A 26,592-nucleotide genomic window follows, 5' to 3' on the forward strand; every position below is an offset into this window, starting at 1 on the left:
TCTAAAACGCATACGTTATGAGATACAAGCACTTCTTCATCTTCTGTACCATGAAACACATCTTTTGTATTGCAAGCTCTTTGCTCTTCAAATTTTTGGAGAATGTAGTATGGACCAAAACAAGAAAAAAAGTGTAATAAACATGGGCTCTAAAATGTATACCTTAAAAGCTTTGAGCGCTAATTCAGTAGAAGACATGTGTTTCACTCTAGCGAAGATGAACAAGCGCTCATAACTCTTAAAGTATGTTTACTAATCATTTTTTCTTGTTTTGATCAGTAGTTCCTCGTCCGAAAGCGTGGAAAGACTTTGCTGTGGAAGAGATCTCTTTCACAGCATCGAAGATGAACAAGTGCTCATACGTCTTAAGACATGCATTTTAGAGTCCACGTTTACTAAACTTTTTTACTTATTTATGTATAAGGAACTTCCCCCTAAACACCGTCGTTGTTTTTTGGGGTCGCCTTGATATAATCTCTGACTGTGTGTGTATGTGTGTGTGTGTGTGTGTGTGTGTGTGTGTGTTTTTACGCCTAGATATCATCTCTGTCTCTGTGTGTGTGTGTGTGTGTGTGTGTGTGTGTGTGTGTGTGTGTGTCGTGTTTTTGCGAGCATTAAGACAACAGAGAACATGCAGATTAGGACGGAAACAAGTTTGGCCATTTATAAATAACAATTGTTTGCATAAAAGGAGGACCTGCATTCCCATAATTTAGACTGAAAACAGCTAACAACGATTAAAACATTAATTACATAACTTTATCTTTTCGGTGTGATAGTTAAAACTTGATTACTACCCCATGCAGTCATGTGAAACAGGATTAATCTTTCTGAAACATCCTATACATTTACGCGTCGCTGAGTAGACGCGAGCTCTGCCGTCGGCATTTCGCATGTAAACGCGTCGATGCTCGCGGACGCTGGCTGTACTACTCGCCTGGACCGTACGTTCGCTGGAATATTATAACGTTAAGGGCGAGCTGCCCGGCTCGGCTGTGGCAGACGAGGCGCAGCGAAATATTGATACGCGCGGGCTATTTCGTGTGATGTCGGCCGGCAGGTGGATGGAAGCGGCAGTTTTCTAGATTTAGCACCGCTGCTGGAGCGTGCCCCGTACCTGGCTCGAGAGGGTCGCCGGAATATTTCAGCCCGCAGGAATTCGTGTGGCCGGAGCACTCTCCGGAGATGAAAAGCCGTTGCCGCAGAAAGTTGGACCGAACCTACTGCGCTGTCCACCGTAAACAGGGAACACTGTACAAGTAGCTGCAGTTGCAACGCTGCACGTTTAAACAGGAGAAGTATGATGTTGAGAACGCTCCGGGAACTTTGCTGCAGTCTTTTCCCTAGTACTACGATTGAATCCGCTCCCACTGTAGTTTACAAGAGCACCTGCTCCTCCTCTAATTAATTACACCGGAGAAGTTATTTTCTCTTTTCTTATTTTTGCGTTGACAATCCCTGGACCATAGTATTTCAACTGCTCTTTTCCGTTACCTTACGTTACGTTAGCCCAGGAACTCCCAGCGATGGCGGCGCCAGGACCGTGGTAACCGCTACCGCCGCGCAGCAGCGCTGCTACTCAGTCGCAGTTGGAGTACGGTTTATTACTTGGGTTTGATGTCCCTCTTAAAACATACTGATAAAAGAAATCTCACACCAGACTAATCTGGGGCCCCGCTATCGAATGGGCACGTAAAATTCCGCTACAAAAATGCACTACCATTAAAATTGCTACACCATGAAGATGACGTGCTACAGACGCGAACTTTAACCGACAGGAAGAAGATGCTGTGATATGCAAATGATTAGCTTTTCAGAGCATTCACACAAGGTAGGAGCTGGTGACGACACCTACAACGTGCTGACATGAGGAAAGTTTCCAAACGATTCTCTCATACACAAACAGCAGTTGACCGGCGCTGCATGGTGAAACGTTGTTGAGATGCCTCGTGTAAAGATGAGAAATGCGTACCATCACGATTCAGACTTTTATAAAGGTCGGATTGTAGCCTATCGCGATTGCAGTTTATCGTATCGCGACATTGCTGCTCGCGTTGGTCGAGATCCAACGACTGTTAGCAGAATATGGAATCGGTGGGTTCAGGAGGGTAATACGGAACGCCGTGCTGGATCTCAACGGCCTCGTATCACTAGCAGTCGAGATGACAGACATCTTATCCGCATGGCTGTAACGGACCGTATAGCCACGTCTCGATCCCTGAGTCAACAAATAGGGACGTTTGCAAGACAACAACCATCTGCACGAACAGTTCGACGACGTTTGCAGCAACGTGGACTATCAGCTCGGAGATCATGGCTGCGGTTACCCTTGACGCTGCTTCACAGACAGGAGCGCCTGCGACGGTATACTCAACGACGAACCTGGGTGCACGAACGGCAAAACGTCATTTTTTCGGATGAATCCAGGTTCTGTTTACAGCATCATGATGGTCGCATCAGTGTTTGGCGACATCGCGGTGAACACACATTGGAAGCGTATATTCGTCATCGCCATACTTGCATATCACCCGGGGTGATGGTATGGGGTGCCATTGGTTACACGTCTCGGTCACCTCTTGTTCGCACTGACGGCACTTTGAATTGTGGACGTTACATTTCAGATGTGTTACGACTCGTGGCTCTACCCTTCATTCGATCCCTGCAAAACCCTACATTTCAGCAGGATAATGCACGACCGCATGTTGCAGGTCCTGTACGGACCTTTCTGGATACAAAATGTTCGACTGCTGCCCTGGCCAGCACATTCTCCAGATCTCTTACCAATTGAACACGTCTGGTCAACGGTGGCCGAGCAACTGGCCCGTCACAATACGCCAGTCACTACTCTTGATGAACTGTGTTATCATGTTGAAGTTGCATGGGCAGCTGTACCTGTACACGCCATCCGAGCTATGTTTGACTCAATGTCCAGGCATATCAAGGCCGTTATTACGGCCAGAGTTGGTTGTTCTGGGTACTGATTTCTCAGGATCTATGCTCCCAGATTGCGTTAAAATGTAATCACATGTCAGCTCTAGTATAATATATTTGTCCAATGAATACCCGTTTATCATCTGCATTTCTTCTTGGTGTAGCAATTTTAATGGCCAGTAGTGTAATTTTGTTTGTAACCGCTCTTTTTAGGCGCTGGGCGTCGCACGTGATTAGCTGTATTTGTTTGGATTGACCCCAGCTACAAAATGCAAAAACGAAAAGGCAAACATGTGCCGAAACTTAGTGAAAGTGTGCACTGGGTGTCCCAGAAGTGTTGCGACAATCTGAGATGCTACACAGTGTCTTGAGGAACAAATCGAGGAAAGGAATCTGTGTCCGAAAACGTCATCCAACTACGGTACAGAGTTAAGGTGCCGGCGCCTGCCACTAGGTCAGCAGACCTGTCTACGTTGACTGATAGGCAGAACGTCTCGCAATGTTGGTTGTTATTCAGTGACCGCGACTGACTGCCACTATCGCCAGCGGAGAAGATGGAGCTAGCTTGTCTCCTATGAATGCGATGCTCTGATGCCTCGCTGGATAACGGTTTCGGACGAGGGTTTCCACCTGCAGTGTATTTTTCTTCCGTATACCGAACAGCATTGGAGATTTTGGTGGGTGACAGGATGCGGATGGAAACCCATTCTGTTGGTCCTTACCCACAAGGCAAATGAGCAACTTGCCTCCTTTGGTCGTCAGCGCTGTAACGTCACGCCGTTTGTTGGCGTCTGCAAGAGCGCGCAGCTGGAAGACAAATGGTTCAAATGGCTCTGAGCACTATGGGACTTAACATCTGAGGTCATCAGTCCCCTAGAACTCAGAACTACCTAAACCTAACTAACCTAAGGACATCACACAACACCCAGTGATCAGCTGGAAGACCTGAAAAGCGCTACCGTAATGTTGTATTGATCCACAAACCATATACACGTCACTTGGCGTATGCAAATTCAGTAGTCATTAAAATCTTGTTTGCACACACTGTACTGCATACACACTTACGACCGGCGCGCCCAAACACACATAACATGTCCCGCTACACCCCTTGAGTCTCCTCTGTTCTCTCTATCGACGATCGGCACTCGGACTCCATCTCCGTACGTAAACCACCTTTAGCACGGATTAAAACTGTATAATAAATATTATTCTTTACCCTTTCAAAATCAGATTTTTTTTTTTTTTTAATCATCAGCTTTCTGACTGGTTTCAAGCTGCCGCCACGAATTCCTCTCCTGCGCCAACCTCATCTCGGAGAAGCACTTGCAATCTACGTCCTCATCTGTTTGCTGGTTGTATTCCAATCTCTGTCTTGCTCTACAGTTTCTGCCCTCTATGGCTCCCTCTAGTACCATAGAAGTCATTTCCTCGTGTCTTATCAAATGTCCTATCATCCTGTCCCTTCTCCTTGTCAGTGTTTTCGACATATTCCTTTCCTCTCCGATTCTGCTCAGAACCACCTCATTCCTTACGTTATTAGTCCACCCAATTTTCAACATTCGGATGTAGCACCACATATCAAATGCTTCGATTCTCTTTAGTTCCCGTTTTCCCACGGTCCCTGTTTCATTACCGTATAATGCTGTGCTCCAGAAATTTCTTCCTCCAATAAGGCCTATGTTTAATACTAATAGACTTCTCTTGGCCAGGAATACCCTCTTTGCCAGTATTAGTCTGCTTTTGATGTCCTCCTCGCTCCGTCCGTCATTGGTTATTTTACTGCCTGGGTAGCAGAATTCCGTAACCTCATCTACTTCGTGATCATCAATCTTGATGTTAAGTTTCTCGTTGTTCTCATTTCTGCTGCTTCTCATTACTTTCGTCTTTTTTCGATTTACTCTCAATCCATGTTCTGTACTCATTAGACTGTTCGTTCCATTCAGCAGATCATGTAATTCTTCTTCACTTTCACTGAGATAGCAATGTCATCAGTGAATCTTATCACTGATATCCTTGCACCTTGAATTTTATTTCCACTTCCGAATCTTTCTTTTATTACCATCATTGCTTCTTCGATGTACAGATTGAACAGCAGGGGCGAAAGAAGAAAACCTTATTTGTTACACTATGAATATTAAATTCTAATGCATCTTTTACAATGAAAAAATATAGAATTAGGCTATAAAGGCTATTTCGTCACAAATAAACTTAAAATTACTGATACAGTTTTACGTCCTCATTATGTATAACTTCGGCACAAATAGTAATTTTTATTCATTCAGCTAACTGCATATTAGCAATAGCATGTGGTCGAAAGGAAGTAGATCAGAGAAAGATTATGGTGGTGGTAGTAGTAGTAGTAGTAGTAGTAGCTGTAGTAGCGCTACGTAATTTATATTTGTTTGGCTTCATATATTTTACTTTTTGTTCGAATATAGACAACGCTTTGTAGTTTTCCTAGTCGTTAAAGTATTAAATTCCCATTGATGATTGTGTGAAATAAAATAGTTCCGCAACTCTTTTGATGGGTGCACAAAGAGTCCTGCCTACTTTGCCGTTTGCCCCTGCAGAGCACGACAGCTGCATCTTGCTGAACACATCTGCTGAGCGGGTGTAGTCACTCGAAATGTAAAGGGGCCATAGTAATACAGGGAAATAAGTGAACGATATTATTTTGACAAGTACGTGCGGGATCTAATACTTTTGTTTTTACGGTTGTAATTCAGTCACTTACGCTTGAAACATTACGCTCGTGAACTGGGTGTTGTGTTGTCCTCATCATTTCATCCTCATCACCGACAGGCGAGTCGCCCAATGTAATAAGACTCGCAATCGGCGGCCGAACTTCCCGCTTGAGGCCTCCCGGCCAGCAATACCATACGCTCATTTCATTTATAGATTTATCAAAGAATTTGTGTGAACTATAGAATCTTCACCCGTGGCGCTCATCTTTCAACACACTACGTCCAACTGAAGGAACTAGGAATGTCCTTATCTCTCGTAGTATTTACACACCCATGCCCGAGGAAGGTCTCGAACCTTCGACGGTAGGGGGGGGGGGGTGGGAGGGGGGGGGGGGGGAAGCCGCGCGGACCATGACAAGGCGCCTCAGAACACACGGCTACTTCGCGTATCTCTCGCAGTATTCATGGCGTGCAATGCCGATGCCAACTGCTACTGATGTTAGTTGCTTTGTCTGGCCTCTTATGGAGCATTGTCGCTTCGCTAACATAATTTTTCGTCACTTATGGCAATGTGGTCTTCACTTTTGCTTGTCTTGTTGATAAATAAGTAATCCACGTCCATAATGTGTATTTTAGTATTTTGCTGGGCGGCCCTGCGATAAATCAGGTAAGCACTAGTTACTTTATTCTTTTTATTCATAGCTGTTATGCTAAGTTGCTCTTCTGCGTTTTTGTCTGTTTCTTAGGTGCATGATTAAATTTTACTTGTGACATGTGCAGTAATTTCTAATGTTTTTTTTAATATTTGTACTTTAATTTGTTTGACTTTTCAGCTGTCTCATGTTAATAACCCAGTGTTATTGTAATACAACTTTCGCCACTTAAAAGGGCCCCTACGAAAAGCAAATAATCGTGAGGCAATAAAAGTCTATGTAAACATTTTTAAAGACATGCGGAAGAGATATAACGAATAAACCACTGTAAGGAACACATTTTAATCTCCACATGAGAGGGTAACATCTGTTAATTTCGTATCATATTTCGCTCCAGGTCACAAACGTTGCTCAATGTGACGACCACGACAGCCTGGAGCCGCACTAGAGTTTGCTCTACTGCTGCGCAAAACAATGGTGGACGATGGAACGTTCAGCGGTCGTGGCACATCCCATGCACTGCGTGGATCGCACTTCGCGCCTAGCATTCTCAGCCATTGTAACAGTAACTTCTTCAACAATTTTTGGCGCAATTGGGCGTCGGCCTCTCCCATGAACAGTTCCCAAATCGCCAGTTAATTCAAAGTTTCAAATCATGTTCTTCAATCCCGGTGCGGAGAGAGGACCTCATCGTATTCCTTTGATGTGTCGATACTGGCGAAGAGCAGCAGTACTGTTGCTGTTGTTTTCATAAAATTATTTTACGAGTAAAAGCCCAGCTCACATGCCCAGACCCGTGTTGACAGTCTGCAACTATAATGCACACTGATTCAGTCTTACGACGCCTTATCAGTGCCAACGCCTAACAGCAACACATTACACTAACACCACTAACGACGCAAATCCTGCAGCGCACAGTCTTAACACCATTTCTATAAAGCTGGGTACCCATGTGGTAAATAGTTTCCCGTCTACACTGGCTCAGGAAGCAAGAGTTTAATTATAACCGCCCTGTACTACAAGATTATAACAGAACTTAATACTGATGCAATACTGAATTATGTAAACAATATTATCATACTGATTTACTATTTTCAGCGTGCCTAAGTGTTTCGCTCATCTATATTTGGATTATAATAATTTATAGCTGAAAATATGCAGAGGAAAAAGAAAATAACTTCATTGTTTTGGCCTTGCTTTCGCACCTCATAAAAATGTGACATTCTCTCATTTCACCGTATTTGGTCCCACATATCTTCACCCATATACTTGCGGGCTTTCAAAATCAGTATACGATAAGAATTCACACATGAATCGAATGGTCGAAGCTTTCTATCACTCGGCAATTGCGAATTATGAATGTAACATATTAATTTATAAATGAAAGGTTGCAATTAAATCTGCAGGTGCTATCTTAACGACTTTAAATGATGAGTACGATAGTAGAAGTACTTTTTAGAATGCGGTATATTTCTGCAAAACACTTATTGGTGTCGATGGTCCAGCAATTAAATAAAATATAAGTTGAATAACAGGGAAACAATAGATTCCTACAGCACGTAATTAGTTACGAACTACAACACAGCTCGCGAGATATTCACTTCTAAACGCACACTACTTCTTCACTGCAGAAGCCACGGAAATCTCACAAGTGCACAAGTCGGCACTCCAAAGTATTTCTATCTGCAGCAACCACGCGCAAACTGCGCCACTCCAAGTCTCTGCCGCGACCGTCACGTCCAGCACTCCCCCCGTGTCCTCTGCCGTACTCTCCAGAACTGCCGCACTGCCAGAACCCCCCTGTCCTCCATACGTCTCTCTTAGTAACGAGCGCTGTGATTGGCTAGAGCGCTCCTTCTATGTCTCCATGCCAACATACACTCACAAACATAATGAAACATATTCGAAATACTGGAGTTACATTTAAATAACTTTAAATTAAATGAATATTCCTACGACTGGACCATAAACACGCTCTAACACACATTATTAGATACATAAACAAATTAAATAAACTTATATCAAAGGACTGGCAACAAAATGTAGGTCAGTAGCCTAATGTCTTTGTGCTTTCTATAACACAGTAAATAATTGCTCAGTTTCTTCATCAATAGCATATATCGGATATTAACAAAGACACAGATGAATCAATATATTTATAAGCATGCTGCTACTGTTTTTTCGTGTAACTGTGGGTTACTTATGGCCTGACGCGATCGATAGTAATCGACCACTTTGACCTCCAATAACTCCTGCACTATTTCAGTTATATGCCTGTAATTCATACCAATTTAGGTTTACACTAGTAGCTTTCTAAAGACACAACTATTGACGAAATCGGATGAAGCGTTTAGATTTTGGAAATTGGTTTCTGGGTGTTACTTGTATAAATTATCGTCAGATACTAAACTTTAAACTAATAAAGATATTGGAAATCTGATTACACCATTAAAATCGTCGTGCAAATAATAGTAATGTACATGTTTCTTTTGAGGTATCACGATTCATCTGGCTGCTATTAATTTCTATACGGACTATGAAATATCTGCCATTAAGGTTTCACAAAGTCCGCCACCTTTGGCACTCCCGGCATAGACATCTCCTTCATCGACACGAAGCACCGTCCTCGTCACAGCTGAATTCCCAGCCACCCGGCTGGACCATGCGCTGGGGCCACCCCTCTCGTCCGGCTAACGTTTGCCACCACGTGTCTGCTGCCGGGCCCCGGCTTTGACGAGCGTCCTGTGCGGCCGGTCTAATTCCGAACATGTAATATTTTCAGGGCACCACAACTCGCCCGTTACCTCACATACTACGAATAAAATTATGGAATTCAAGTGAGTGTCAGGCTTAGCGAGAGTCATACTTCCCTGGCTATTCGCGAATAGGACAGAAAAGCGGGTGGGGATAATTGGTAGTGGTACACGATATGCCTTCTCCACACTTCCATAGATATGTTCGAAGCCTGCTGGCGGATGCAACGGAACAAGTTGTTGTCATATCAAGTTTCCCGGTAAGAGCAAGCGTCGTACAGTTTTGTAATACAACAATTCGCCAGAGTGTAGAGCATTTAGTTCCAAACCTTTCCACATGTGAAGTGAGAATATGCGACACTGTCTACGACGTTCCGTCTAACGAACAGATATATAACACTCGACGGCTCCCTGGGTACTATAAGAGAGGGACAGGCCCTGTGTCAGCAACTTGTGTCGAGATTCCATCTTCATTTTTAACGCCATCATAACAATCAGACATGAAAAACACATGGCAAGCATGTATCACCGTTGACCTAACCGTAAATTACTGCCACTTGACTATTACGATCAGTTTTTGACTGCACTGTCTAGCTAGACTAGGAAGATATATGAAGATGGTATCTATTCTTTCGAATATGTCCGAAAGAACACATACCATCTTCATATAGTTAAGGCTAACCGGCCATTGACCTTCCTCTTCTGTGCTGGATGCACACGCATTGCCCGAACTCATACGGGACTCGGTAAGATTGTCTGCCGCGAGTAATGAGTGTAATGGGCAGGGGCACTACGAATGTAGTGTGTGGACATCAAGTTGGGAACGTGGGTCTCACGGGGAGCGTGCAAGGGATAAATCCCTGCAGTCGCACTATCCTCTCTGCCATCGGTGGCTCAGATGGATAGAGCGTCTGCCATGTAAGCAGGAGATCCCGGGTTCGAGTCCCGGTCGGGGCATATATTTTCACCTGTCCCCGTTGATGTACATCAACGCCTGTCGGCAGCTTAGGGTCTTGATTTAATTATAATTTCAGCCTAGAAAGAGTCATATGTCAGAGAAAATATGATTTCCTTTCTTTTCAGAAGGAATCAGCAGCTGAAAAACCAATACAAGCAAATGAGGTAAAGTTTCTGGTTTATAAGGAAAAAAAGAAACGTCAGTGAGACAGATAAGTGGCAGGACGAACAATCTGCGGTATAGTGAATCTTACACCCTGCAGCGGAATGCGCTCTGTTTCGAAACTTCTTGACACCTTAAGAGTGCAGTGTTCAGTCAAATATATCCGGCCAGCCCTGCATAACGCGGAATTGACCATCAGATGTCACGAGAGATAGATCCACCAGTATAAAAGGAGGCAGAGAGTACAGTGTTACCAGTAGAGAAGCAGTGACTCAGGAGGGCTCAGAGATTTCGAGCACGACTAACCATTGAATGTCACTTAAGTAACAAATCCATCAAGGACATTTTAGCCGTTCTGAGTCTACCCCAGACGATTGGTGGTGACGTGAATTCGAAGTGGAAACGCGAGGGACATCCACAGGTAAACCAAGACCAAGCAGCTCATGTACTGAAGGACAGGGACCGTTGAGCACTGCAGACGGTGGTTGTGAATAAATCACTCGTGAGTTTCAAAGCGCTGCCAGCAAACAGCTAACACAATGACTGCACGTAGGGAGTTAAAAAGAAGGGGTACAGTGGTCGAGCAACTCCCCACAAAGCACACATTTCTGTAGTGAGTACCAACTGACGCTTGAGGTGACGTAAAGAGCGTCGCCACAGCTCATTCGATAGCTGGAAATGAGTGGTTTGGAGTGATGAAGTACGCTATAATCTGTGTCAATCCTCTGGAAGAGTTCAGTTTCGACGAATGGCTGTAGAACGTTACCTGCCATCATACCCAGTGCCAAAAGTGAAGTAGAGATGGCTGTTTTTCATGGTTAGAGTGTGGTTCCCTTATTGCGCTTAAGAAAACGCTAAATTTGGAAAGATATCAACACACTGTACAGTATTGTGTACTGCTTACAGTAGAAGAACAGTTCGGAGAAGATGATGGTTTGTACCATCACCGCAGTGTACTCGTTCATAAAGCAGTATCTGTGAGGCAGTTGTCAGTGGACAATAATATTCCTGAAATGGACTGGCCTGCCTGGAGTCCTAACCTGGGATAAGTTAGATCGTCTACTTCTCTCCAGACTCTATCGTTCAACACCACTATCTTCTTTAGTTTGGGTCCGCAGCTCGTAGTCTCACGATCGCATTCTCGCTTCCCGAGTACGGGGTCCCGGGTTCGATTCCCGGCGGGGTCAGGGATTTTCCCTGCCCCGAGATGACTGGGTGTTTGTGTTGTCCTCATCATTTCATCATCTTTCATGAAACTGGCGAGATTGGACTGAGGAAAGGTTGGGAATTTGTACAGGCGCTGATAACCGCGCAGTTGAGCGCTCAACGAACCAAACATCATCATCATCATCGTCGTCTTTGGTTTGGCCTCTTGACAAAGACATTCAAACACATCGTTGAGCACGCTGGACCGGCATTCGGGAGGACGACGGTTCAAAAACGCGTCCGTCCGTCCTGATGGAGGTTTTCCGTGATTTCCCTAAATTCAGGCAAATGCCGGGATGGTTCCTTTGAAAGGGCACGGCCGACTTCCTTCCCCATCCTTCCCTAATCCGGTGTGACCGAAGCCCTCGCTGTCTGGTCCCCTCCCCCAAGTCGATCACCCGATCACGTCTTTGAAAGTGTCCCCAGTAGAGTTCAAGCTGAAATAAAGGCGAAGGCTGAACACTCCCTTTACTAATGTCCAGTAATAAGTGTCCGAATACATTCTCGAATCGAGAACCTTACCATTCACGTGGAATCCTCTTGCTGACTGATCTATCCCGAGATCCTGAGACGACTCACCACACTCCTCCTTCCCCCCACCCCCCTGGCAGTTTCAATTCTTCCAGTTCCTCTTCCATAATTCAGAGACTTTACGAAGCTCTCAGCACACATTAGTTCTTTATCCACGGATAAATGGGCTACCTAGAACCTAGAACATACTACACCGTTACTGACCATATAAAGTAATTATTTCTTACTCAAAATTTTGTAGTTTATACATCTGAGCTGGAAATGCATTGACGAAATAACGTTGTCTATATCTGAGCCGCAGTTCTCTTTTCCTTCGATAAATCTCTTTTATCTCTGGAAAATACCCTTCTCCATTCTTAAGAATCGAGTGACACAGATCACATTCCAGTCGCGCTGCAAACCCCTTAAATTATGTTCGCAGGCGTGTATTTGCTTCACCGTCAAAACGAAATTATTTAAATAAATCCTCGCTCGCCATGCTATCCTTTTTTTTTACAGGTTATGTCCACACCGCTGAGTGTATTTCGCGAAAAGACGCCTTAAGCGCGGGAGAGGAGTTTGCACCTTTTTTTCTGTCGTGACGCAGCAAACTCGTTAGCGAAATTATAACATTTGCATTTCTACTAGGGAATAAGAAACAGGGTTTTGTAAATGGAAGACGGTAGGTTAGAGAAAAGCGATGTTAATCTTCCTTGCCGGAGGTCAGTACAGGTAAAAGGTACCATCTGCACAATTTAGTTGCTTCATTGCCTCGTTAAAACAAAGAAAACCTAAATTTTGAGTTTAATTTTTAAAAAAATGCATCACTTTAACAGGACTGGCCTCTACTGAACCATAAAAAATGTCACTTTTATCGTGCTCGTCACGTCTCCGGGGCTCCTCGCGAAACATTCCTGGCAGTCGTAAAGCGCATTTAAATTAGTCTCGTTACTGCTTCAAAGTTTTTACGTTCTGTTTTGCCTGCTATGTTTATCTTGATGACGATTAATTTGTCGCCGCTTTTTGTAACTGATGACATCGCTTAAGTTTAAATGAATCATTTCCCAATAGTGATAGCCGACTGCTAACAAAGCACGAACATATGAGAAATGAGAATTGTGATAATTGTTCAAATTACATACGTCGTCAAACATCCTTTTTCTACGCAGTGGCCGCGCGGGGTAGCCGTGCGGTCTGTGGCACCTTGCAACGGTTCGCGCGGCTTCCCCCCCCCCCCCCCCCCCCCCCGTTCGGAGGTTCGAGTCCTCCCTCGGGCATGGCTGCGTGTGTTGTCCCTAGAGTAAGTTAGTTTAAGTCAGATTAAGTAGTGTGTAAGCCTAGAGACCGATGACCTCAGCCGTTTGGTCCCATAGGAACTTACCACGAATTTCCATACATTTTTTTCTATGTAGTGATGGTTTCGACTCGGCCACTTTCGGTATCGTGAAACAAGGCCAATCACGCCCTCCGTATAAATTCCACTGAACTGCATTTGCGAGCCCACATTCGTAAACAACCAGATAGACATATTTACCTTGTAGCCTCTTGCGGTTGTGGAGTTGGAGGGGAGGGGGTTCCTTATACCTTATACCGCCCAGAAGTCACAGTGAGTGGTGTCCAAGGGGTGCACTTGACGTTCAGTGGTGTCCACGATAAGCTCAATAGGATTGAAATATACAGGACGCAGACAGTAATGTAGGCAAGTGGGGTCTGCACTTACAGTGAAACATTAGACCGAGTGCCTCGTATGCAACGGGGGCGGGTGGCGAAAGTTAACAGATGTGTAATCATACAGTAAAGCTGCATGCCCTCGGGAAAAATTACGGCTGTAGTTTCCCCTTGCTTTCAGCCGTTCGCAGTACCGGCACGGCAAGGCCGTTTTGGTTATTGTTACAAGGCCAGATCAGTCAATCATCCAGACTGTTGCCCTTGCAACTACTGAAAAGGCTGCTGCCCCTCTTCAGGAACCACACGTTTGTCTGGCCTCTCAACAGATACCCCTCCGTTGTGGTTGCACCTACGGTACGGCTATCTGTATCGCTGAGGCACGCAAGCCTCCCCACCAACGGCAAGGTCCATGGTTAACAGATATTCGAAAGAAACAGCGACACCGGTGGTTAGCACACTGGACTCGCAATCGGGAGGACGACGGTTCAATCCCGCGCCCGGCCATCCTGATTTAGGTTTTCCGTGATTTCCCTAAATCGCTCCAGGCAAATGCCGGGATGGTTCTTTTGAGTGGGCACGGCCGACTTTCTTCCCCGTCCTTCCCTAATCCGATGAGACCGATGACCTCGCTGTTTGGTCTTTTCCCCCAAACATACCCAACCCAGAGGCCTGTTCATCGCTCTGGTCGTGCGAGTTAAGTCGCGCTACCGCTCAGCAGCAAATGGTTCAAATGGCTCTGAGCACTATGAGAATTAACATCTGAGGTCATCAGTCCCCTAGACTTAGAACTACTTAAACCTAACTAACCTAAGGACATCACACACATCCATGCCCGAGGCAGGATTCGAACCTGCGACCGTTGCGGTCGCAGAGAGCAACCAGCTGATGACTAGAAATGGAGGAAAAACAGCTCCCATGAACGTCCGTTTCCGGACAGAACGGGATGCTTCTTCCGCCAGAACAGGAAGCCACGCTTCATAGGACATAAGAGGGCAACAGAAGGCTTCATGTCGCCTCGGTAGACAGAAGGAGGTACGTCGCTCTCTAATAGTCGGTTTTACTAACCGCAAATTATTGTCCATTATTTTCTAGGCCAGTGGTCGTTAAACTACGACCCGAATCAAGCAGTCATGCGGCCCGCGGTTATCATCCCATTTTATAACAGCAACCAATACCCGTTAAGACTTAAGAGCTTCTTTAGATTAGAAGTTTCTCATTGAGGGTTGGAAAACACTTAGGCGGTTTTTTGTTCTACTGATTTTTATTTGCATGAATTAGTTTTCGGCTTATTAGGCCATCTTCAGATAAGTACTGGCTATTGTTTACAAGGAGCTTGTGGTCTTACGAACCATTCTGGACTGAGATACAACGCACTTACATACGATCTTTATTTGTGGCATCGTCTTTGGAATTGTCAAACGGGTCTTTTGACTTTTTGTTCTGTAAAACTGTTCTTTAACATAAAAAAATCACATTTTATGGTTTGTCAGTATGACAACAATTAGAATTATTTAGAATACACATTATTACAAATTTACAGTTTTTTGGTATTTTTTGTGAACAGCTGCACTGGACATTAATTGTTGGTTGTACAACAGCGATGTTTTCTTTGGGGGTTACATTTTGTTATTAGAAAACTGTGCATTAATATATACCAAATATTACATTGTTACAGTTGAGTTACAGTTAGGAATATAAACACATAAGGGAATTACATTATATTGGGGTGTGAATCTGTTTACTATTGGGACACTTTGTGGTTAGTAGCAGGTTTACTTTATTGGGTAAAGAGTGGTGATGTGCTCAGTTGCAACTGGTCATTTAGGACCAGCTGGGGATTTAGGGCTAGCGTTGTATCTTAGTCCAGAATGTTGTGTTCGTAGGAACACAAGTTCCTTGTAAATAATAGCCAGTGCTTACGTGAAGATGGTCTAGTAAGCAGAAAACTAGTTCATACAAATAAAAATCAGTAGAATAAAAAAACTGTCTAAGTGTTATTCAACCCTCAGTATGGAATTGTTCTATCAAAAACCAACGAAAGAATCCATAAATAGAATTTTCTCATTTTGAAAAGACCGAAGGAGCGATCTGTTTTGCTTGCTAAAAACATTCAACAGCCAAGACCGCATTAATATTTCTTTATTCACAACAACCGCTTTCGACAGTCTTTGCTGTCATCTTCAGGACTTAAAAAATCTTTTTGTTATGTTTTGAACCTCACGCCTCCTGCAGTTTGTCGGTTTTATTAGCGTTTACCATGTATTGTCAATCCTCTGAAAACATTGCACAGGTTGAACTTTTGTGCTATATAATGACGTCTGACAGCCACATTTCATTGCGAGTGCTCACTACCCACGCGGTGAACGGCCGTGAGCGCTCGTACTCGTCTAACCGCCCCCTGATAATGTCAGATCTGGACAATAGAGAAATACACTTGATACTTCACAGAACAGCAGAAGATGGCAACGGCGAACTGCTGTTATTACAGATTTGCCAAACGAGGGTTTTTCGCAGTGTCTAAATGTGTGTGCAACGACAACAAATCGTCCCGGAACACAGTACAGAACTGAATGGCATCCGCATCACAACAGATGTTCAATGTGGCCTCCATGGGATGCCGCGCACTCTTTCAAACGTTCCGGTGCAAAAACCATCGACAACCAGTGCGATGAACAGGCCTGTGGTGAATGAGTGTACAGTTTCTGTGTTATTGCGGATGATCACCTAAACGAAATCCGCCTCCGTATCTGCGTTCGCTAATCCACGCCTGTCCTGTGGTGCTCGACTCGGAGTTAAGTCGGATCGAATCCTGGTGATGGACGAAATTTTCATTGCCAATATTTGGCCAGCCAGGTGAGGAGAGGTCATGGCGTAAAATTTCGAAACAGCAGTGTTCTTTGTACCGGTGTCCTGAGTTAAGTTCGAAATCTCTCCTCTTTGTGTCATGGAATGGAGGCATGTGGCACTGTTGATGGTGATCCGTCGGTCGGATGGAAAGTTAAGCCCGACAGCCCCCTTGGTGCTATTCGAGGGGAGTAGTTTACGTCCCACCCCAAGGTTTCACCATCTCTCTTCTCTCATATCACTATTATTATTAGCATCATCCTTCTCACACAACACAAACTCGACACCACACAAGAATTGCAGTACGAGTAATCCACTGAATTACAGGCCCATATCATTAACTTCGATTTGCAGCATGATTTCGGAACATGTATTGTGCTCGAACATTATGAATTATCTCGAAGAGAACGATCAAGATACACACAGTCAACACGGGTTTAGAAAACATCATTCTTGTGAAACACAACTAGCTCTTTACGAAGTGTTGAGTTCGTAACAAGCGATTTCAAACTTATTCCGTATTTCTGGATTTCCGGAAGCCTTTTGACACTGTAGCCCACCAGCGGCTTGTAGTCAGATTGCGTTCCTACGTAATATCGTTACAGTATATAACTGGACTCGTGATTTCCTGTCAGAAAGATCATAGATCGTAGCAACTGACGGAAAGTCATCGAGTAAAATAGATGTGATTTCTGGCGTTCTCCAAGGTAGTATTGTAGGACCTCTGCTGTTTCTTATCTACAGGGTGGTCCATCTGGAGTTTCGGATGAGATTATCTCGAAAACTATACATTGGGTAAAAATAGTGGGTAAGACAAGTTTTTAACCTCAAAGAGGGACATCAAATGATACAACACGTGACCTCCAACCCCTGTCCCCTTGAGTGGGGTGGGGGCAACTTTTAAATATTAAATGGAAACCCCCATTTTTATTGCAGATTCGGATTCTCCATAAAATAGTAATCAAGTTTTGTCTGAAACATGTTTTCAAACCATTGACAGACGGCGCTGAAATCGAGAAAAAAGTAAAATTGCTGAAGAACTCTGATTTATTTAGAATTATCCGAGAAAGACGCATCAGAACGATAAAAAATGTGCACTGATTCTTTCGTTACTCCAAATTAAGCTATTTTTGTACAAAATGTACTGTATCCTGCTTTTATCGTTACCCAGGAACAACGACATGCACGCAGTAGAATGATGTTCCCATGGAGTGCTTCATTAGTGTGAGTCCCCTTGCCTCTCACATGTTGGGATCCTTCATTAGTGTGAGTCCCCTTGCCTCTCACAATTTTATTTGCTTAATTAATGAAATTATCCATGAATAAATTGTTCAAAACTATCCCCATTTGCTCCAATGCCTAAAGTCAATCTATCTGCGAAAGTTTTCCACAGTTTTGAGCAGCACATCCCGTGGTATGGCTGCACACACACTTCGAATGCGTTGCTCCATATCGTTTCTGGTTGTGGGCTGTCTTTCAAAAACAATATTTTTTAAATAACCCCACAAGAAAAAATCAGGAGATGTTACGTCTTATCAACGTGGAGGCCACTGAATTGGTCCACCGCGTTCTATCCACCGACCAGGGTATCGTAAATTTAAAACATTCTGCACATTTTAGCATAATGGGGAGCTGCAACATCCTGTTGGAACAACATTCGTTGCCTAGTTTCTAAATCAACATCTTCCATTAGTTCCAACAAATCATCACAGGGAAGTTGTAAATAAGATTCCCCAGTAACATTTCGGTCAAAAAAATACGGTCCGTCAAGTAAGCGTTTAAAATTCTACACCAGACCATTAACGACCGTTTGTGTTAATCGTCAACGGGTCTGTGCCAGTGTAGACTGACAGGGGACGAATAATGACAATCATGACGATTTAATTCGCCATTGTTTTTGAATGTGGCTTCAAAAAAAAAATGGTTCAAATGGCTCTTAGCACCATGGACTTAACATCTGAGGTCATCAGTCCCCTAGACTTAGAACTGCTTAAACCTAACTAACCTAAGGACATCACACACATCTATGCCCAAGGCAGGATTCGAACCTGCGACCGTAGCAGCAGCGCGGTTTCGAACTGAAGCGCCTAGAGCCGCTCGGCCACAGCGGTCGGCAATGTGCCTTCATCGGTGAACATAACATACCTAAAAAAAATCATTGTCACCTATTATCGTTTCCAAAGCTCATTGGCAGAAATGCACACATATTTGCATATGTTTTAGCGTTAATGCCTGTCAGTGTGATGTGATACGCTTGATATTTATGTGCGTTCAAAATACTCAAAACAGTTGATTTCGGTATTCCAGTTTGTCTCCGAAACGCACGACTACTAATTTCGGGATCCAGTTGAAAACAGGCGAGAACGGTAAGGGTCCGAAATCGTTTTCATTCTATACGAGATGACGAGGTGCAATTTCGAATAATGTTTTCGCTTGGATGTCTTTTGTTTGGGAAACGATCTGCATACAATTGAGCAGCTGCAGCGCAATTGTTATGGCACTCACCTAAAATTAACATCACATCAACAACCTCTGTAGGAGGATATTGAGCCATGATTCGCTAAAGAATGACTTACCTTCGTCAGTTGATTTTTACTGTCGGCAATCTGAAAGTGAAGTGACGTCTGATCGCATTGCACTGACTTTTACACTGAGCCATAGTTCGCAGTTTGACCACGGTAGCGCCACAGTCGGTTGAGTAATGCAATTGTGAAGAGTTCCCTAACGAGATTTTATTACCATTCCGCCTCCCTCCATCAAAAACTGTGGTGGGCAGGATACATTTTTTTAAAAAAAAAAGCTTAATTTGGCTTAATGAAAGAATTGGTGAACATTTTGTATCGATTTGATGCGTCATTCTCGGATCATTCTAAATAAATCGGAGTTCCTCTCCAATTTTAATTTTTCTCGGTTTCAGCGCCATATGTCTATGGTTTAGAAAATGTTTCAGACAAAACTTGACTACTTTTTTATGGAGAATCCGACTCTGCAATAAAAATGGGTGTTTCGATTTAAGATTTAAAAGTTGCCCCCCGCCCCACCCTAGGGGGCGGGGGATGGGGGTCACGTGTAGTATCATTTGATGTCCCCCTTTCAGCTTACGAACTTGTCTTACCCACTATTTTTACTTGACGTATACTTTTCGAGATAATCTCATCCGAAACTTCATATGGACCACCCTGTATATAAACGATTTTGCACAGAATCTGTGTAGTCATCTTAGGTTGTTTATAGATGATTCTTTCGTTTATTGTCTACTAAAGTCATCAGATGATCAAAACAAATTGCAAAACGATTCATAAAAGACATCTCTATGGTCCAATTGACCGTACATAATGAAAAGTATGAGGTCATCCGCATGAGTGCTAAAGGGAATCCGTTAAACTTCGGTTATACTACGAATCAGTCTAATTTAAAGGTCGTAAATTCAACTAAATACCTAGGAATTACAATTACGAGCAACTTAAACTGGAGAAAACACATAGAAAACGTTGTGGAGAAAGTGAACCAAAGACTGCGTTTTATTGGCATAACACTTACAATAGGGATCAGATCTACTAAAGAGACTGCCTACACTATGCTCGTCCGTCCTCTTGTGTAGTATTGCTGCGCGCTGTGGGGTCCTTACCAGGTAGGATCAGCGGATTACATCGAGAAAGTTCAAAGAAGAAGAGCATTACGTTTTGTTTTATAGAGAAATATGGGATTGATTGTCACTGATATGACAGGATTTGGGGTGGACATCGTTAAACTAAAGGCATTTCTCGTTGCGGCGGAATCTTCTGACGAAATTTCAATCATCATCTTTCTCCTCCGAATGCGAAAATATTTTGTTGACGCCGACCTACGTAGAAAGAAACGATCATCATAATAATAAAATAAGAGCAATTGGAGCTCACGCGGAAATATAGATGTTCGGTTTTTCCGCGGGCTGTTCGAGAGTGGAATAATAAAGAATTATTGTGAAGGCGATTCGATGAACCCTCTGCCAAGCATTTAAGTGTGATTTGCAGAGTATCTATGAAGTTTTAGACCACACTACACAAACATCCGTTACATTCACCTACACTCAACTTACACAAGTAAGACACAATCCTCACGTATCCACAAGGAAAAGGGTCATTGTACGCCGCGGAAGAAAACCCTTTCCGACTAGGTTGCTCAACTTACTCCTTAGGGTCTCTCAACTAGCAATGTAATATGATGGTAAAATATTCTAGAATGTTAGGCCGCGTCACATACTCGATCGGCGTTTCGGCCCGACTGCTGGAATCTTCCTCAGGATCTTGTCGTACTCACGGTTAGCCGAACACCACAACTTAAAGTTTATCTCACCAGAAGGGTGGAAACGACGATCGAGTAGAAGAAACTGAGGAAGAAAATAACGCTGCCTAACATCGTAGAAGACTTTGCCTTCAAGAACAAATGCCACGAAAGCCTTCAGACTTTCATAATGCCATACGACTCTACTTTACGCTACCCACTGAAAAGCAATAGCTTTCCAGTCAGGAACTGATAAAGGCAGTAGTAGCTCCGAACTGTTTCGTATAGCATCAAGTTCCTTTCCACTCAGCTGCAGCTTATTGATAACAGGTGATTTACAAGGCGATCGATATCAGTATATTACAGTTATATTACGCAGACGTCGGACTATTAGAGCAGATGAAACTGCAGTACACCGAAATCGATCACACTGTACATTACCTGTCATCAATAAGGCGCAGCCGAGCGGAAAGGAAAAAGATGATATATGAGACGAGGCAAGGACTGACACACTATCGATAGCACCGAAAGAGCCGACCACTTAACGTTCCCATCCGATACACGATGCGGCAACGACAGTAACACTGCAGAGGGGTTTGCGACATAAGAGGGGATTCCAGTCGAGAGACACAAAAATGGGCGAAGCTTAGAATTTTTTTCTCACAAGGATTATTTTAATTAAAATTGGGATTTCACCACTATATTGTACATGCATTTGTCTGTGAAAAATTTTTATCTCATAGCAAATTCACAATAGCGGCTGCAGCTCTTGTCTTGGTTCGCACGAAACGTTGTACTGACTCGTGGCTATTTCTGAAACCCATAAAAATAGAACATTCTTAAAGTAGAATCACGATAGGGATTAGGAAAACATCTCGAAAAAAATGAATACTATTTGAAAAACAATTCAGTTTCTCGGCACGTCCTTCTGAGGTTAAATGTTAAAAAGAAATATTTAAAATTCAAATAAAAAGTGTGTCGCTAAGGCTCCCTAAATTTAACTGCCCGTCATTTTAAAAAACGAAATTAAATGGTTAATCTGTTGAGGCTGTGGAACGTTTCGCGCACTGAAAAATGTTGTTTCGAGAAAAACGCGTTTAAAGTTTTTAGTGTAGAAAAAATACGTTGTTTCATCACTTACGTTTAATCTGCGGTCCCAAGACCGCGGAGGCATCATTACTCTCTCTCTCAAATATGCTCTGATTCTCAATTTTGTGCTGTATTTCTTCAGTCCGGTCTCTTTTAACACACTGAGGCATTCCTTGCCCTACAGAAGCCATGCGTTTTTTGTCAGATAACCCCGTGAAGTTTTTGCTGTTCGTCCCTGTGACGATTCCTATAACGTTCATGGTTTTCAGAATAGATTAATAACCTTCGTTGAATATACCTGCTACTATTTCAGCAACCCCACAATGAAGATGTTTCAGTAACAGTTCCAAATGCGCGCGTTGAAGCTCTCGTTGTCATTTTGCATATTGTCACTGGTGCACCTTCATTGGCCAGAAATTCGTATAATGGTCGATTCTTTTCTTGAACTAATTCACAGAGCGCCTACAGCTGCCTGATTTCGGTCCGCCCACGGATCCATTCAACACTATAACTTCTAAAATACTTTCACAATCAAAAAATACTTTTGCAGGCGTAATCTATATACTTCAGTGATGCAAATTATGCAAAAAAAAAAACAATTTTTCGCGGTCTCAACCAGAACGTTCCCTTAATCCGTTAATCCGGAGTACATCCACCGGGCCGGAGCTGCGGAACTGTACACAGATATTGTACCGGCCTCACTCAAGTATCATTTGTTTTTAGATATTCTCTCTTCCTGCTGAAGTTATCGGCAGGTCAGATAGAATAGTTACATTAAGAAACTTGTCAATATCTTTCACTGCTGCTTTAAATCACTGTTGCATAAAATCTGATGGAAACACAACTAAGGTTAATAATACAGGGTGAACATTATAAAACAGACAAACTGCAAGGACGGATTCCTGACAGGAAATGGAGGACAAAAGGTCCTCTGAACATGTGTCCGGAAACACATCATAGCCACGGTAGATGGCGCTCTGAATGACAGTTTCTCTCAATATGGAATGTTGTTAGAAGGGAGACAGGAAAAGTAACCACTGGGGTAGGTAGTATTACTATTAAAGAGATCGAGACTATCCTAACCAAGAGTATACAAGTACCTAATGGATTTAACAATCATTTCTTAAGTGTAGGAGAAAAAATTGGTGAGAACAGTTCAAAAGAAAAAGCCTGGTAGTACATAGAAGACTCCGCTTTGAAACAATTTAGGCAGATTAAGTTTCACCTTACAACCTCTTGTGAAATAAGTAAAATTATTAAATCTTTGTAAAATAAATGTTCTATTGGAGTAGATGACATCTCTAATAAGATATTAAAACGATGTGGAGCAATTACAACTGATGTTCTGAGTCACATATGTAATGCATCACTAACTCAGGGTATTTTCCCAGGCAGGTTAAAATATGCCATTCTCAGGCCTCTCTACAAAAAGGGGGACACCACAGATGTCAATAATTATCGGCCAGTATCCTTACTTACACCATTTTCAAAAATCTTCGAGAAAGTAATGTACTCAAGAGTGGTTAGCCATCTCAACAGTAATGGGATACTTAGTAAATCACAGTTCGGATTTCAAAAATGCTGTTCCACTGAGACAGCAATACACAATTTCACTTCCACATAGTAGTGTCTTTAAATAGTAAAATGTCACTAATCAGTACCCAGAACAACCACCTCTGGCCTTGATACGCCTGGGCATTGAGTCAAACAGAGCTTGGATGGCGTGTACAGGTACAGCTGCCCACGCAGCTTCAACACGATACCACAGTTCATCAAGAGTAGTGACTGGCGTATTGTAACGAGCCAGTTGCTCGGCCACCATTGACCAGACGATTTCAATTGGTGAGAAATCTGGAGAATGTGCTGGCCAGGCAGCAGTCGAACATTGTCTGTATCCAGAAAGGCCCGTACAGGACCTGCATCAGGTAGTCGTGCATTATCCTGCTGAAATGTAGGGTTTTGCAGGGATCGAATGAAGGGTAGAGCCACGGGTCGTAACACATCTGAAATGTAACGAACACTGTTCAAAGTGCCGTCAATGCGAACAAGAGGTGACCGAGACGTGTAACCAATGGCACACTGTACCATCACGCCGGGTGATACGCCAGTGTGGCGATGACGAATACACGCTTCCAATGTGCGTTCACTGCATGTCGCCAAACACGGATGCGACCATCATGATGCTGTAGACAGAACCTGGATTCATCCGAAAAAATAACGTTTTGCCATTCGTGCACCCAGGTTCGTCGTTGAGTACACCATCGCAGGCGCTCCTGTCTGTAACCGCAGCCATGGTCTCCGAGCTGATAGTCCATGCTGCTGCAAACGCCGTCGAACTTATCGCGCAGATGGTTGTTGTCTTGCAAACGTCCCCATCTGTTGACTCAGGGATGGGGACGTGGCTGCATGATCCTCTACAGCCACGCGGATAAGATGCCTATCATCTCGACTGCTAGTGATACGAGGTCGTTGGGATCGAGCACGGCGTTCCGTATTACCCTCCTGAACCCACCGATTCCATATTCTGCTAACAGCCATTGGATCTCGACCAACGCGAGCAGCAATGTCGCGATACGATAAACCGCAATCGCAATTTGCTGCAATCCGACCTTTATCAAAGTCGGAAACGTGATGGTAAGCATTTCTCCTCCTTACACGAGGCATCACAACAACGTTTCACCAGGCAACGCCGGTCAACTGCTGTTTGTGTATGAGAAATCGGTTGGAAACTTTCCTCATGTCAGGACGTTGTAGGTGTATCCACCGGCGCCAACCTTGTGTGAATACTCTGAAAAGCTAATCATTTGCATATCACAGCATCTTCTTCCTTTCGGTTAAATTTCGCGTCTGTAGCACGTCATCTTCGTGGTGTAGCAATTTTAATGGCCAGTAGTATAATTTCGCAATCGACCACGTACAGTTTCCCACGGAGTGTACCTATCTTAGGGCTAAACAAAGGAAATCGGAAGGTGTGAGATCCGGTCCGTAGAGGGTCCAATGACGTTTTGTGAATTCCTCTCGCGTGCGCAGACTTGTGTGAGGCCTTTCGTTGTCATGGATAAAAAGAACTTCGTTTGCATTTTTGTGGCGACGAACACGCTCGAATGAGAGTGTCCGCACGTTCCAGTTTTGCAGGAGTCACGGCTGTGTGCGGCAGGCAGGTTGGCACGCGGGAGATCGAACAGGTCTGCGCGACTTTATTGGGATGGTGACAGAAGCTTCCCGCAAAAGCTCACTGTCATTTTGTGCACTGCTAGGTCTCCGTAGACATTCTGTAAGCGTTTATGAATATATGCATAGTTCTGGTTTACCGTGAAAACAAACTCAATGACAGTTCTCTTCTTGGATCGCACCTTAGTTACGGAGGCCATTTTGAAGGCTACGTATAGCGTCGCTGACAGTGAGGTTTCGTGAAACTATAGGGGCTGAAGGGGAATATTCCACGATGTTAGAAAACAACTTCGACTTGTTTTTCAACCGAAACTGGTCCAGAAAAAAGGATGTCTTGCATTAGTTATCGAACGCCCCTTGTGTGTAAGGCTTCTGAAATGTCGCACCATTACACGCGTGTGTGTGTGTGTGTGTGTGTGTGTGTGTGTGTGTGTGTGTGTGTGTGTGTGTTTGTGCGTTCACTTGATCACCTTTGTGGTGTAATTGAACGTATTGATAGTAAACTAAGATCGGCTTTCCCAAAAAAAAGAAAAAGGTATACTCGGTAACAATCTCGCTAAAAACAAGCAACCAGCCCATTACCTAGAGTTATCACGAAACCTCTATTTCGTGATGTCCGTATACCAGTGGTCTGTGGAAAAATACAGTGTGTTTATAAATGAATATCGGGGTTTTAACGCTTTATAATATTTATTATATTAAACTTAGAGCTATAAATGATATGTCAAATGAAAGAGCAACTCAAACAGTTTTACCAAGAACCATATAAATGTTCAATGTGAGCGCCATTTGTCACACGGCACACATCCAGTCTATAGCTGAGTTCTTCCCAAACATTGACAAGTGTGTCTTCAGTGATTGTAGCAACAGCTGCTTCAATCCGGTTTCTTACTTCAGGGAGGTCTACTGGTAGCGTAGGCGCGTACACCCAGTCCATGATGAAGCCCCAAAGGAAAAAATCGCATGGCGTTAGGTCGGGTGACTGTGGAGGCCATGCAAAGCAAGCCCTGTCATTGGGCCCCTTGCGGCCTATCCAGCGCTTGGATACAGTGAAGTTCAACCAACTGCGGCGGAAACACTGCGCGCTGCGCATGCGCATTGGTGTCCAACACAACTGTTTGAGTTGCTCTTTCTTTTGACATATCAATGATAACTGTAAGTTTAATGATAAAAATACTATAAAGCGTTAAAACCCCGACATTCATTCATACACACCCTGTACAATACAGAACGACGTATGAGAACAGACATTCACACGTCGCTTTCCTCACTCCAAAATGGGAAGACTGATAAAATATGATAAAGTTTTAAATGCCTTAACAACCACATGAGGTGGAAAGAAAACTAGCGCTGTTGGCAGGGGCAGGCGAGTTAACAGCTCGTGGGCGGGAGGCTGCGTCGTGCTGCCCCTCAGCTCAGCTCGGCTCGGCTCACGCTTTTACGAGTTCCGTACTGCACTCACGGGACGCGGCCATTTACGGCGCTGCTCCTTGGAGATTGAGCATTAAATGCCCCGACACTTCCCCCGCACCATGGATCCGACTTTCATTGCCACAAAATGGGGGAAGCCAAGTACGCTGTTAAACCCCCTCAATAAATAGCCATTATTCTAAGGAAAGATTTGCTCCCTTAACATGGACAGGTGCTTACGTAAATAAAAGTGAAGTGCAAATCGCATCTCTTTTTCATTAATAAGTTAC

General features: G+C 43.7%; 1 protein-coding gene and 1 non-coding gene across 2 annotated transcripts in view; both read left to right on the forward strand.

The window, feature by feature from the left end:
* LOC124789602 (rho-related BTB domain-containing protein 1) overlaps positions 1–26,592 on the forward strand; it is a 385,406-nt gene that overhangs the window by 156,493 nt on the left and 202,321 nt on the right. The gene's annotated exons all lie outside the window — the stretch shown is intronic.
* Trnat-ugu lies at positions 9,904–9,978 on the forward strand. The gene has a single exon. It is a non-coding gene; the product is annotated as a tRNA-Thr (tRNA).

This window comes from Schistocerca piceifrons, chromosome 3 (assembly GCF_021461385.2).
Source record: "Schistocerca piceifrons isolate TAMUIC-IGC-003096 chromosome 3, iqSchPice1.1, whole genome shotgun sequence".
NCBI classification, from domain to species: Eukaryota; Metazoa; Arthropoda; class Insecta; order Orthoptera; family Acrididae; genus Schistocerca; species Schistocerca piceifrons.